General features: G+C 36.5%; 1 protein-coding gene across 3 annotated transcripts in view; it reads right to left on the bottom strand.

Annotated features, from left to right (window-relative positions):
• LOC139981128 (autism susceptibility gene 2 protein homolog) overlaps nucleotides 1-16,219 on the bottom strand; it is a 175,701-nt gene that overhangs the window by 135,178 nt on the left and 24,304 nt on the right. The window contains exon 1 of one of the 3 annotated variants that reach the window (XM_071993313.1): nucleotides 14,248-14,433. The exons of the other annotated variants lie outside the window; for them this stretch is intronic. The gene's annotated coding sequence lies outside the window, so the exon portion shown is untranslated. Of the gene's footprint in view, nucleotides 1-14,247; nucleotides 14,434-16,219 lie in introns of those variants that run through there. 3 annotated transcript variants of the gene reach the window in all.

Genomic DNA, 16,219 nt, shown 5'->3' with positions numbered 1-16,219 from the left:
AACGCACAAAATCACCAGACCAACTTATGATTTCAGATCACTGGTATTAATTCTGTTATTCTCACTCATCTGTTGTTTTGTTTTCTTCCTCCTAATTTCTATGAACGATGATTGATTAACTTGAGCTATTAGCTGATGGCCTTTGTTTTCTCCCAACAACAACAACAAGATTACTACACATCTTGGTCATTATACCCATGTAGTACCTTAGTATAGACATTACTTTATCAAACAAATGTTTCTGTAGAATAAAAAAAATATATCCTGCTGGTTTTAGAAGATGTTTCTTTACAAGTAGCTTCTTAAACATAAATATATATTTATATATTATAAATATATGGACTGTATATCTATATATGACTATTTTATTTGATTCTCTACAATGCCTCACTGCACTATATGTCTCCCAGACAAGAAGATAAAACGAAAAATATAAAACGATAGTTACTGTGCATTTAAAGCCGGCTTACTGTTACTAATTTGCATAGCAATGTCAATGTTTATAAAGTTTGCTCATGGCATAAAGTACTGCAAACAGAGAGGATTCTGTGCAGGGCTTATACTAAGCTGCCATAAATAGCTGTTCATGCTGTATGGAATCCAACCATGCTGTATGTAGGTTTGCAAACTAGAAGGATTCAATGTGCTTTCTTACAGTACACAACATTGCTGTACACTGAACCTAATTGCCACTAATCTTACAGCCTCTTCAAGTTATAAACACGAAGCATCGTTTCATTATGCAAAACATTTTATAAAGTTACAGCAATTTTCCTTCAGTTTGGTCATTAATTTTTTACCAAAACTACAGAGTACTGACTCAGAACATTAATGCAATTGATGAAAACCAGGATATCCTCCTTAGACTGTTACTAACCAAACCGAATGTTAATGAGTTGGTAATTAACCAATTTCATATCGATTATCAACATATTGACGACAAGAAACTATATCATTCATAATCCCATGTCATTAGCAGATTACAAAACACTTTAACATTTCTCTAATTTGACTTCATGATTTGAAATGTAACTTAACATGAAGCTAATGACCCACTTTGTGTAATGGCATTGCTAGGCATTACAGACATTGTCACAATAAACTTAAGAATTAGCTGCATGAATAAAAGGTTGCAGATCCATAGTAAACAGATTGGTTTGAATTTTCTGTCTGAGGTTTTTAGATTTTTCCAGACATTTTGGTAAGGACTGGTATGAACACAACAACAAAGCACATCAGAAAATGTGTGATGTTGATGAAGTTGGTCGCAGAATTCAACCTTTGACAAGAAAAGTAGCTATTCACTAAGCCACGTGGGTCTGGACAGACAGGAGAGAAGTTTGCTTACAGTAGCGTGTCACTTTAACAGGACATCACAAAAAATTTAAATATAATGTCTTGTTCATGAGTTATGCTAACATTATTACATCTTGAAGAAAATGAGTGAATTGTCCAGTTGCTTTGTTGTACATAACTTGAATACATGTCAAATATATGACTTTTTTTTGATAAGTTACGCTTTTTTTTCTTACATCTTGACGAAAATTGATGAGCTGAACGTAACTTGACAAGAAGTCAAACATATGATATGTCGAGTAGATGATATTATTACTTGGTGAAACTACCAAACTGTCCAGTTACTGATGTGTTGCACATAACTACAATATTATAATGTTATAACTTGGTGAAAACTACCAAACTGTCCAATTACTGATGTGTTGCACATAACTACAATATCATAATATTGTAACTTGGTGAAAACTACCAAATTGTCCAGTTACTGATGTGTTGCACATAACTGCACATCCAGTCCAAAATATGATTTTTATCCAGGTTGACAAGTTATGATAACATATAAAATTGGTAAAAAGTATCAACTTGTGGAGTTACTGCATTCCACTTAACTTGACAACATGTCAAAAATATGGTTATAGTCAAGTTGACAATTCGAATTACGATGATATTACTTCTTACTGTGTCACATGTTATTTGTCAACTTGACAAAGGACACAGTTTTTCCCTGTAGTCCTGTTATACTTACACCCTCAGCCTTCGACTTCACCGTAATAAATGGATAATGATCACTTCAAACACTCTATCTCCAAAGAGGTAGCATAAATATAGTTTCTTTTTGCAGCTCCTTATTCTGCGATAAATAAATCGGTTAATTGCGACATACAGTACATCGACCTGTGTGTGTAACCACAAAGTTGGGGTCGCCGGGGTGGATTAACGGCTGATTATCCATAGAACTACATCACACCTGACGAAAGGATCACACAATTATGAGACCTCCTTCAATTATTGTAGGTTCTGTATTATTCTCAAATCAAAACATCTCTTGAAAATGCACAAATGCTCCAACAATACATGCACAATACTGAACATTCAAATACATGTGTGAAATACATGCAAAACACATGCAAAACACATGCAAAGTACATGCAAAATACATGCTGCACAAGTTCCTATTGACAGAATAGAAACAGCTCATAACATCTTTTCAACATTACACACTTTTCATCAAAACAACAACATAACAATTTCCACTTCAGCATGCTTCATTTATTTTACATCTATACATAAAACATTATATGTTGCCAGCATCTATTTAATTGCTACGGTATCCTTGACTAGTTTACTTGTTTATAGCGTTACATAATGTAATGCCCAAATGCATTCATTTCTATTTTATGTTTCCATCATTAAATTTCATACACTATACTTCCATTAATTAAATCAGCATTATAAATTCCTGTTTATGTGCTGCTTACAGCATTAAGTAATGAAGCTTTTAAAGTCAATGGAATACTCCATACAATCACACAGTTGGTTCACCAACACTGGTATTTAGCAATATCAAGCTCTGTTTGGGTGATGTCATGTATTTAAGTCAGCAATATCAAGCTAAGTTTGGGTGATGTAATGTATTTAAGTCATATGACCACAAAGAAGTGATGAAATTTTCATGATTTTTATTTTTTGGGGGCAATGAACATTTCTATGGTAAAAGTAAATACTACAGTAGTGTTACCAATAGCAATCAAGTATATGAATCTTAAAAACTTTAAAACATAGACTACTGTTTGAAATGTGCTGCTTATTAATTCTGGTCAAATTATTACATACCATTTTGGTTTTATCCATTCTGGTCAATGATCCAGGACCCATAAATTGCTACATGCCATTTTATGTGTTATCAACTCAACCCAGTGGTGAAATGATAAAGTATGTGTTCAACTCACATATCATTTCACTTTTTTGCTAATATAATTCTGATCAAATGATACAAGTTTCATTGACCTCTGCATACCATTTCATTATGTGTTGCTAATGTTAATTCTGGTCAAAAAGCTACAAAACCCATTCACCTTCACATATCAATTTATGTGGTTGATATATTTCAAATCCCACCAGGTCTAAATGGACCTACACCCTATAATTGATATGAAACTAAACCACACTAGTAGGAGTATTCTTTACACATTCTTTGCCCTGTTGACCTCTGACCCCATAGTAGCTTCAGGGGCTATAACACCTGCAGTTCAGACAACAATGAGTTTGATCAAACTGCCAGTTAATACTGCTCATCAGTATTTGTTGACAGACCAACAATATCCACATTAAATATATCTTACTTCTACTGTCATGAATCCAAAACACAAGTGAATGACTGATCATAACAGCAGTTCAGAACAAGAACAAAACAAGGAATAATTTTACCTGGTATGGTATCACCAAATGCTGCACAAATGGGCAGATGGCTATACAAGCACAGACATGTACTGTATAGCAGTATTAGTGCACTAGAAGGATAGTACTTTATAACAAGCAGGTTGAAATGTAGTAATTAAATAATAAAGGTAATAACCCATAAATGATCTTGAATTCTTTTTTATAAATCAGTGAATCTAAGCCCTTGTCAGACAGTATATTTAAACATACACTGATTTTTGACACTGCACAACTTGAGTAATAATAGAATGATTTACACTGTATCACATCAGCTCTAAACCCTCACTAGATACAAGTACAGTAGGTACAGTGTCTATGGATATAGTCTCACTGCCATACACCCACATCAATCAAAATTCAGTTACATTTTATGAACATTTTGATGACAATGTTCACGGCTGTTGAAATTAGCAAGAGGAGAAGACAGTGTATCTAATCAGCAGGCAATATGTATTGGTACTGTGTACTGTGGGAAGAATATTGACAGATTAATTATAGTAAGAGCATCCATCACTCGCAAGGTGGTATGTTACAGTACAGTCATGTTTGTGATCGCTTTCAAATAAATACAATTTATCACCCAAGGATGGAGACACTCTGAATTAGCCAGAAATATATTCCAGCGTCAATTCACATTCACGTTAAAACGTGTCTCAGGATTCATGAAGTATTCGCATCTCATGTGATAAATGTACAATATAAGGTACATTGGTTGTGTTGGTATCTGCTTTGAAGTTAACCATCAGTTATCATCAGTCTTAGTTTGTAATTGGTCTTTCTCAATTACCAAGTCTGGTATGAGCTCTCTGGGGGAGGGATGTAGGGGCTGGGTCTCAAGGTCGGGTGACCAGGAACTAGGTGAGACGGGGAGATAAGGGAAGGAGGCCTGGAGTCACTGAATACAGAAACTAGAACCACTGAGTAGAAAGCACCACTAGTGGCTATAGTATTGAAACCTGGGCTGGCAACTGATATGACTGTACCGTAGCAGATTACAATGAGATAGCCTATAACATGTGTATAAAGTGCTGGACTACTGTAAATTCTTTTTAATTATGTCTTTATTAATATGTTCACTTCTTTCTAAATAAGACATCTCCCACTGCTATATCCTTCTCCCTCCCACATTCCTGACCACTTTCAGCCTCTTCTTTTACGGTGCCAAGTGACTAATAGTGCTATATTTGAAATTCTTTCTTTTCGGTATTGTCCTGACATTACAACCATGCAACATATCACAACTACCTGCTAGTGCAGAAACCTGCAGAAGCCCTGGTTTTAAGTATGATACACCTACCCATACAAGTAATTACGGATATTGATAGCTCCGCAGATAATACCAGGAAAACCCGAAGCCATATAATGCATCAAGTCTCCCAGACATCAATAAAAGAGACTGCCTCAGAATAATGAGGTACTTTTCAATAGCACTCTGTTGAATGAGTTAGAGGAGGTAGGTTTGTACTCTGGAGACCAGCAGCCCAATTGACCGTAAACAATCACTGAGTCTCATACCCCATCATGGACGAGGAGGCCACTATGACAGGGATAATGTGGACAATAACACATAATCAATCACTAAGCTTTACACCCCCATCATGGATCAGGAGGCCACTCTGACAGGGATAATGTGGACAATAACACATAATCAATCACTGAGTCTCATACCCCATCATGGATCAGGAGGCCACTATGACAGGGATAATGTGGACAATAACACATAATCAATCATTGAGTGTTTTACCCCCCATCATGGATGAGGAGGCCACTATGGCAGGGATAATGTGGACAATAACACATAATCAATCACTGAATTTTATAACAGGCCATCATGGATGAGGAGGCCACTATGGCAGTGATCATGTGGACAATAACACATAATCAACGTGGTAAGTTCCAGAGGTACCTGCAAAGTTTTAAATTTACCTTAACTGGACTTCAATGTAATATATTCTCAGACTAGTATGAATGTGTGAAACTGTTGTCTAGTGGAGAATAAAAATGTACAGTACATTACTGCACTGGCTTTAATACAACTATAGACATGTTTCAATTAGCCTCCTAAATTCACATAAACAAAAACAGGAATATGATTTGCATCCATTGTTTAGCTAATTTAAAGCAAGAATACTCCTATTGACAGGTATTATAGGCAGCCACCCCTCCATTCCCTCAACTACTCTGCCCCCCTCCCCCAACTCAAACCTCTTGTGACTTTAAACTGAGTTTCCAAAGTGAGTGACTAACTTCAGAGAATTCAAAACCTTCATGAAACGACTCTCTAGCTCTCTAATTAAGTTGAGGATGAGAAGACACTTAGCTACGTGTAATAACTGGCTCCTCATGAGTGTTTACTCAGTAAATAACAGCTACAATCAGTTTAAAGTGTACGCTCAGATCGGTCATCCTCCCCAGTGTGGTAATCATTAACCCAATCATACATTAATGTACAACATTAGGTTACATCCCATGGGGGTATTAGACCCCCTCCCCCCCCACAATAATATCACTCATCACAACATTACATTACAATACTGTCCAGGTTAAATCACAAACCTACTGTACAGCCAGCAGCTGGGTAAAAGAGACTGTTGTAATAATCGAGAGATAAGTGGAGCCTTACAGAAGTGCCTTTCATTATGACTAATAAAAGGAAACAATGCTAATGTGTCTAACATCCTGGTAAATTTTGCAATCGTTTTATTTCCTATGTGTCATTTTTTTTAAAGTTCATAACAACATTTGATGTTGACACATTTTGTACCAGATATATACATGACACAATCAGACGTAATGCATATTGACAAAATATATTTTCGCTCTTCAAATTAATTGCATCCAAATTAAAAGTGGGATAGATTATGAATGCAAGAGAGTGAATGCAACAAAAAAAAAATAGCCAAACAAAGTATGTTGTTGTTATTGTGCAACTTTGATATCCTTATTTTTTATTATCGTCACTTATGATAAAATTCCTTCAAATATCCCTATCTTGTAAACGGTAGAAAGGAATTGACACGTGGATGTTAAGAATAAGCTCCTCTTTTATATCAGTTAAGAATGGTGGTTTATGTCTGACCAAATATTTAGCTCTTCTCCATTTCTTTACTTGCATCCAATCTTTCCATCCATGTAGGTCGTCAAGTCTACACACAAATTAAGAATGACTGACTAAAATCTGTTCAACTGACATGTAGGGTTGCAGCCTTTGCTCAGCAGCTTCAAACTAATGATTTGATATCATTGTCTACATTTTAAACTATTCTCAATGGGATATGTTAACCCTCTTCAGATCCTCACCAGCTGCTAACATGGGGCACTCCCATGAATAACGATGTGCCATGCGTAGTTCAACTTTCTGTGTGATGCTGATTCTCTTAGTTCTATAATCGCAGCAAAGGCTAGTTTATAAAATGGTTGCAACTTGATATGTCAAGAAAACTCCTTATTTTACTCCTTTGCAACTATAACAAATTTCAGCCAGGACAGTATTTCTGCATCTTGAAAGGTTATCTACTTCTGATTCTTGGCTATCAGATCTGTTGTGCTAACTTAATTGTCTGCAGACCGTTATTATTTTTATTTGTATGGAAACTGCTGCTAGCCAACTACATTGCTTATGGGTCTGGTTCTATCGCACTCTTCTATCACACTCTTCCATCGCACTCTTCTATCGCACTCTTCTAGTTCTATCGCACTCTTCTATCGCACTCTTCTAGTTCTATCGCACTCTTCTACTGCACCCTTCTATCGCACTCTTCTATCGCACTCTTCTAGCTCTATCGCACTCTTCTATCGCACTCTTCTATCACACTCTTCTATCGCACTCATTTATTCTATCGCACTCTTCTATCGCACTCTTCTAGTTCTATCGCACTCTTCTAGTTCTATCGCACTCTTCTACTGCACTCTTCTACTGCACCCTTCTATCGCACTCTTCTATCGCACCCTTCTATCACACTCTTCTATCGCACTCATCTATCACACTCTTCTTCGCACTCTTCTATCGCACTCTTCTATCACACTCTTCTATCACACTCTTCTTCGCACTCTTCTATCGCACTCTTCTATCGCACTCTTCTATCGCACTCTTCTAGTTCTATCGCACTCTTCTACTGCACTCTTCTACTGCACCCTTCTATCGCACTCTTCTATCGCACCCTTCTATCACACTCTTCTATCGCACTCATCTATCACACTCTTCTTCGCACTCTTCTATCGCACTCTTCTATCACACTCTTCTATCACACTCTTCTTCGCACTCTTCTATCGCACTCTTCTATCGCACTCTTCTATCGCACTCTTCTAGTTCTATCGCACTCTTCTACTGCACTCTTCTACTGCACCCTTCTATCGCACTCTTCTATCGCACTCTTCTATCGCACTCTTCTATCGCACTCTTCTAGTTCTATCACACTCTTCTATCGCACTCATCTATCACACTCTTCTTCACACTCTTCTATCGCACTCTTCTAGCTCTATCACACTCTTCTATCGCACTCATCTATCACACTCTTCTTCGCACTCTTCTATCGCACTCTTCTATCACACTCTTCTTCGCACTCTTCTATCGCACTCTTCTATCGCACTCTTCTATCGCACTCTTCTATCACACTCTTCTTCGCACTCTTCTATCGCACTCTTCTATCGCACTCTTCTATCGCACTCTTCTATCGCACTCTTCTATCGCACTCTTCTATCACACTCTTCTTCGCACTCTTCAATTGCACTCTTCTATCACACTCTTCTTCGCACTCTTCTATCGCACTCTTCTATCGCACCCTTCTATCGCACTCTTCTATCACACTCTTCTTCGCACTCTTCTTCGCACTCTTCTATCGCACTCTTCTATCACACTCTTCTTCGCACTCTTCTATCGCACTCTTCTATCGCACCCTTCTATCGCACTCTTCCATCGCACTCTTCTATCGCACTCTTCTAGTTCTATTGCACTCTTCTAGTTCTATTGCACTCTTCTTTCACACTCTTCTATCCATCTCGTCTTCCCTCTGAATCTACCATTCCCGATGTATATATACTTTACTGATGGCTTTTCATGAGTCACACTGATTTTCACAAAGTGAGTTGATTTTCCTGTGGTCCTGGCTTCTTGCAGGATTTGACCACAAGTTGCTTGAGAACAGCTCAAGTATCCTTTTACTTTTTCACATACCTGTATTTTCCGTCCAGCAGTGCAGTGGCCATAGTGTAATTCTCGTTGCACAGCTTGATTTTTCTCTTCATTAACATACTGTCCATGTATGTACGGTAGAAATTGGTAAAACTCTGCTGATTATTCATAAACTATGTGCAACAGTCAATTAAAGTTACTGCATTAAGTACTGTATATATACCAGTGAGTTGAAACACACAGATTTAACACAGTTAGTAAATCATTTATTAGCTACCTTGGGCAATCTGAAGCATAAGGACTCTTCAGATCCCTTTAATTAAAGAATGCAGTGAATTTTAATCTTGATATGAGCTAGTCCAAGAAGAAAGAAGCTAGTATAGATAATGTTTCTATAGCTATTAGTCTTGATATGCTGTAGTCAGAGAAGAAAGAATCTAAGACTGATGTTTTAGCTCTATTCTGATTTTCCAAATATTTAACTTAAAATATGCCAAATCTCTGGGTGTAGTAGCCTAGATTCTTTAGATTGAAGGGACTCGGATATTTAAGGGTCATTTCTCAAACAATAAAATTAATATAGAAATACAATGCAGACAATATCAATGCAGACTATATGGCAATGTTAGTGGCAATCTACAAAGGTATCAAAATTAATTGTTGGCATTAAGACATACTTCAATTTAGTTTTAATAGACTCTTTACATACACTGCAGTAACTCTCCTAGTATTCTCCACTCTCTTTTTAACCAATGAATACACATAAACTCCTTCAATGTGCTGGAAGTGTGCTATGCTTTTTACATTAGCCTTGCAACTAATTTACATACTCAACCCAATGATCTCAGCATAGAGCATAACTGCCCAGTTCTCATTTGCTTTTCGTAATTGCCTGCAGTAGCTAATATAATTATTGGATTCTTCAAGGGTAGCAGCAAAACTCTACAGTGTAGATACATTCCCCAGGGATCGCAGCAACCATTGAATGTTTTGATAAGGAGTTTATCCTGCCTTCAGCGTACATTCAACATAAGCTCTCTTTTCATATTAAAATCCGGTGAAGTCATGTAGCACAGATGTGTTTTTAAGTTACTACAAACCTTGCTATTGAATTAACTTCTGGCCCCGAGGTTTAGCTCAGGGTGTGCATAATAATCATAATAATAATAATACCAGCTCCATAGTCTACTACTTACTACTACTATTAAACTACATGACTATCAAGTAAAGTGAAGAGTAGCAACCATCAGAATTACAGCTGTTACAAGAATCATCTTCTTTCAAAACATGGCAGAGAGAGCTTTCATGAAATTGGAATTAATACATGCAATGACAGATAGCTTGGGTGCATCAACATATGGAATTACAATCTACAGACACACACACACACATTTACACAGAAACCAGCTGGATTTAGAACAGGTATATAATTATGAAGACTACAGAAAAAGGATTATTAACATATTTTCGAAAATACTTTTGCTCAAGGAAGGAAAGGGGAAGGTGGATCAAGGATGACTGGGTATTTGTAGTCCTGAGTATAAGTAAATCACTCTTCCATAGTTAAGGGACATTAAACTGACATGTTACTGTACATGGTAGATGTAACATGACAATGGACCTATTGCCTTAATTACTTAAATTTATGTGATTACAGATTCATTTTACAATTAGCCTAGTACCGTAGTACAGTACTATTCTACCACTTAATCTGTAAAAGATGTGATTGTACAGTAAATGAAATCCAATCAAAGTTCAAGCTACAGTACACACACCTATTAGGTATGCACAAATCTATTATTGATTATAGATTCAATCTAAGTCGAAGCTGTCAGATACACACCTATTTTTAGTATGCACAAATCTATTGTTGATTATATATTCAATTTAAAGTTCAAGCTGCCAGATACACACCTATTTAAAAATCTATGATTGGTTATATATTCAATCGAAAGTTCAAGCTACAGTACACACACCTATTAGGAATGCACAAATCTATTATTGATTATAGATTCAATCTAAGTTCAAGCTGTCAGATACACACCTATTTTAGTATGCACAAATCAATTATTGATTACAGATTCAATTTAAAATTCAAGCTGCCAGATACACACCTATTTAAAAATCTATTATTGATTATAGATTCAATCGAAAGTTCAAGCTGCAGTAAACGAACTCATTAAGTATGCATACATCTATTATTGATTATAGATTCAATCAAAAATTCAAGCTACAGTATACAAACCCATTAATTATGCACAAATCTATTATTAGTTATAGATGCAATCGAAAGTTCAAGCTACAGTATATAAATCCATTAAGTATGCATAAATCTATTATTGATTATAGGTTTAATCTAAAGGTCAAGCTTCTGTACATACATCCTCCTCTCTCCCATATGAAGTTATGCATAACTCTATTATTGATTATAGATTCAATCTTAAGTTCAAGCTTCTGTACATACATCCTCCTCTCTCCCACATGAAGTTATGCATAACTCTATCATTGATTATAGATTCAATCTAATGCTGACACCGCAGCACTGTCAGCATAACCACTGTGTTATATCTATTTAAGTGATTGTGGCTTCAATCTAAACTGAACTGAGGCCTGAGCAATTCTGTTTCCATAGACACACTAAACATTGTCAGTAATAATTCATTTCCACTTAATTTTAACTTTGACTTAACAAAGATATGTCACAGAAACATTCGCCAGCGAATGTATTATAAGAAAGATCGGTGTCTGTACACTATATACCAACACACTCTTATCTACTGATGAACTTGTTGGAACCAATCCACACTCTCTGAGTTCAATTGGTGATGACAGAATCCTAAATGTACTTGAACTAGAAACTGATTGAAACTGACAATACTACAAAATACACATTTACAGCACTTGCCATACATCTCTCCGTGTAGATCATTAGTTAGCAAACAGTTGGAGAACTTTACTACCCTGCACCCTTGGATTTCTATTCAGTGGAGGAGGACCATGGGTGAAATTTACTCTCAAAGAGGTCAGACCAGCTGATGAGACTGGGGGTGTTTCAGAGTACAATAGTTTGTAGCAGCACCAGTTGTCCCTATAGAGCTATGATCTGAAATTAAATATCAACATGGTCTAAAGATTTCCATTCTCCTATAACTGATGAAGTGATTTTTCCATATTTAAAGGAAACTTAGGGAAAGGGAAAGGATGGAATGGGCAAGGAAGAAGAATAAAAGGAATGGGGAAGAGGGATAAGAGGAGGCGCAAGAGGAGGGACAGGAGAGGGGTAAGAGGAGGCTCAGGAGGGATAAGAGGAGGCACAGGAGAGGGGAGGGAAAGGCTCACAATCCTGGACGTGGTAAGTAGCACAGGGATATAAAATGTTACCAATTCTTGTAGGCTGGGGTGAATTGGAGTGCATATTTTGAACAGAGACAATAACCAAGGGTTAATAAACTGATTTATGATTGGCACTGTTCATAGCATCTCCAAAATCTCTCTCATAAACAAAGATACATCAATGTATGCACATGAAGGCTGTACAGCTGCAAACATATCTGTGCATAGTACAAAAACTACAAGACTGTATATATAGTCATATATAACTGTGACTGTTGATAATGCACACAACAGTTCAAAACAGCTCACAAACAAACTCATTCAAGGAAACTAAATGGCATAATTCGCATGTAGCAAAATTACAGTACATAATGGGGCCTAATCAACTTTCTATTTAATATTTAAGGAATTCCCAAGGCTCCATTTTCCTAGGTATAAACTGTGTGACATTTGTCACACTTTTCTTCTCCTATGGGGTACAATTTACTTCAGACATATCAATCCAGGAATAATGAATAACTGAGAAATACAGTAGCAGGCGGTTGTTATCCAATTGAATGTATTACAAAGTCTTTCTTAAATTCTCCTGACATTTTATTCTGAATATTGAATGCTGTTTCCTCTACATATTTAAAAGCCCTATCAAACCTGTAACTGGAGTGATAGTTTTAGATCCTCTTCAAATTGCCTGGCAATTCAAAACCAATATTCATGGAAGCGTGTGATACTGAACAGAGACACCTTCTGACTGATTAAAGAGAACTCCTACTGTCTTAGATACTAGTGGACTAATGATAAACCTTTCCCTTTACACATATTCTCCAGCAGGCAGGTTCTCAGTCTGTATATGCACCAGGGGGTACATAACTCATTTCATACAGTCCTCCAACAAACAGTCACCACATTTCATTGGGATACATCAGCCATCTTGATTAACCTCAACATAGCAAGGGAGCTGTTATAGTTTGCTACTCCCTGCAATCCTAATTTCATAAAGACACTACTTCCAAATCAAACTTGGCATGTGGTGAAACAAACATTCCTAATTTATGGTGGGCTGTCAATTTCCTGGGAAACGGAATATGAAATTTTTGAGGGTATTAAATCTATGACATTTTGGATGATGCAGCTGATAGAAGTGTATCCATAGAAGACACTGTAGTTAAATAACCGACCACTGCTATGATGGCAGCACCTGTCTCAGGGAGGGAAGAAATTCTATAATTCACACCTGGCTATGTAAATATTAATACCACTAGACCATTAATGATGCAAACGTGCCTACAACTCCGATACAATGTCGTAACACACTGTAATGTATGTACGACTAACCACCCAACTAAAACAGGCTGCAAGTGTGACCTGCCTTTGGCAAGAAATTGAAAATTCCAGAGTGTTTAAAATTCTACCTGTTCAGATATCAAATATATCAAAGTAGCTTGCAATAGCACAGGTCATATGAAGTACAAAATTCATCTTTCATCAGTTCCGTATGTTTACCATGATACCGCATGGTGTGATAAATGTCACAGCCCGTTTTTCCAATTATACACAGAACTGTTACCTTTGTAAATATTTTCACCATGTTTGTGTGTTTGGCGGTTTACCTTAAATTTTACATGTCAATATCAAACAATATCTCTGCTGACTTAATTTCACAGAGAACATTGAAGAAAAATAAGCTTTGCGAAAGAAATATGGTGAGTTTTGTGAAAGGGGAAAAAAAAAACTGTGACACTGGTTGGTGATCAACAAATTGTAACAGGAGTGAAATTGACATAAAAAAAAATTAAAACATAAAAGAAGGTTCAGAGGCAAAATGATGTTTGGCTTGTGTAAAAGAGGAACTTAATCTAGGAATTCATCTTCTTAGTGAATGTTTCATTGAATTTCTACATGTATGTTATCTTACAATAAGTCACAAATTATCGTCGTAGATCCTAAATAACATCTTATGGTCCTGACCTTCTTCTGCTAATTAACTACATCTTTAACTTTTTTTTATTTAAAAGAAATAACAACAAAAACAAAACAACAAAACAACTTACTAAATTGTCCTCATGGAAGTACCATTTGCTGTTCTTCTCCAGGGATTATTCGAAACTGACTTTGCACAGAAATAAAGTATGTATATCTGCTGCGTCATGGGTTTAACATGGAAGATAACAAACTGTGTTACATGCTTCAATCGTCTACTTGACTCAGATGGGAACACAGAATGTACATCAAACATGAGTCCCATGCATCTGCACTCAACACAAGGATCAAACTAACTTTGTTCATCTCTTCTTTCAATCAGCTACATATAAATATTTGCCTGTAATCCACTTGAGATTTCAAGGATAACTTCTATGGCCATCAGAGCAGTACTTTGAACTTCAGTTAACAATTATTCTACCATTTAAAAGAGTTTATCAAGTGTTTTACTTTGGTCCTTGATAGTCAAGTGGCTGGTTAGAATTGCCAATATATGTAATTAATTGTTCCTCAAAGTTTCATTATCAACATTTTAACTTTCATTTCAAAAAGGTTGATTTCAATGATCCATAAATTAAGAAACTTAACATCCTGTCACAACATCAACATCCTGTCACAACATCTTTATAGACATTATTCATTCCATATTCATGGGTCTGTAATAATACTTATCTGGAGAGCTTGGATCATATTTGTACAGTACATGAATTGATACAGTAATTAAATCCGAATCTTTCATCATTGCTTCTACTGTAAATTAATCAATGCCATTGTTTCAAGTTGAATCAATTGTCTACTATGTACACAAGTTACTACCATCAAGTCTCAGATTGTTTAATAACTAGTATTATCAATGAACTTTTTAATTGTACTCTACAGTACATGATACTATCATCATATGCTCAATAACATCCTCAATAGGCACTCTAACAAGTGATTTAGTCGTTGTATGATGAACAGCAGACACATTATGAGAAGCTTCATATTTCAGTAAAAGCTAGATAATAAGGAAGACCTCTACTTGATCGGGATCTGATGTCCATTGAGTGATGGGTTTTAAAATGGATGTACTCACGACAGTCTACTAATGCAATTCCACTACAAAATACAGTGTAAAGCATGCTACTGTAAATCCATTAAAACAGCAATGCTCTTATACAGTAGGACATATCTTCTATAACATTTCAAAATTATTGCTTGACATTGTGTATTCTATAGTGTTTGTATTATGTAGAATTAGCCCCAGCTCAGGCCAACACTAACTATCAATATATTTACTTCTGCAGGCCTATGCACTTACAGTGAGTAGTACACATCCAAGATAAATACTAGCCTGGGTAATTCTATAGTCATGAACAAGAAATTAATCCATCAGATGGTATGCATCCCCTCCTCCCCTTGCATACATTATACCCTCCCCACCCCCTACCCCACCCCTCCAATCTCCAGCTTCATCCCCTCATACTGGATACCTTCACTTTAATGCTCTACCCACTTTCACAGTCAGGACTCATTAGGAGATATGACCTAGGCTGTTTGTTGCTATTCCTGGCCTACTATTGGATATCTTCACTTGAATACTTTATTCACTTTCAGAATCAGGACTCATTAGGAGATTTAACCTAGGCTGTTTGTTGCTATTCCTGGCCTACTACTGGATATCTTCACTTGAATACTCTATTCACTTTCAGAATCAGGACTCATTAGGAGATTTAACCTAGGCTGTTTGTTGCTATTCCTGGCCTATAGCTGGATACCTTCACTTTAATACTCTATTCACATTCACAGTCAGGACTCATTAGGAGATATAACCTAAGCTGTTTGTTGCTATTCCTGGCCTACACAGTTGGGAGTCTGACCCCGTGACCTCGAAGAATGATCAACGATTACGCATATCATTAAATTTGAATTTGCCCGCATTTTACGTAAAGTCGGTCCTACGTTTCACTCACAGAATTTACAGACATTGATAGTTTACAACTTACCGGAACCTCACAGAATGGATTAAAAGTAATTCCAATGTATGGTAGGGCAAAGATACCC

Source organism: Apostichopus japonicus, chromosome 15 (genome assembly GCF_037975245.1).
Source record: "Apostichopus japonicus isolate 1M-3 chromosome 15, ASM3797524v1, whole genome shotgun sequence".
NCBI lineage: Eukaryota > Metazoa > Echinodermata > Holothuroidea > Aspidochirotida > Stichopodidae > Apostichopus > Apostichopus japonicus.
The sequence above is the reverse complement of the archived record's forward strand: the minus strand, read 5'-3'. Positions and strand labels throughout refer to the sequence as shown.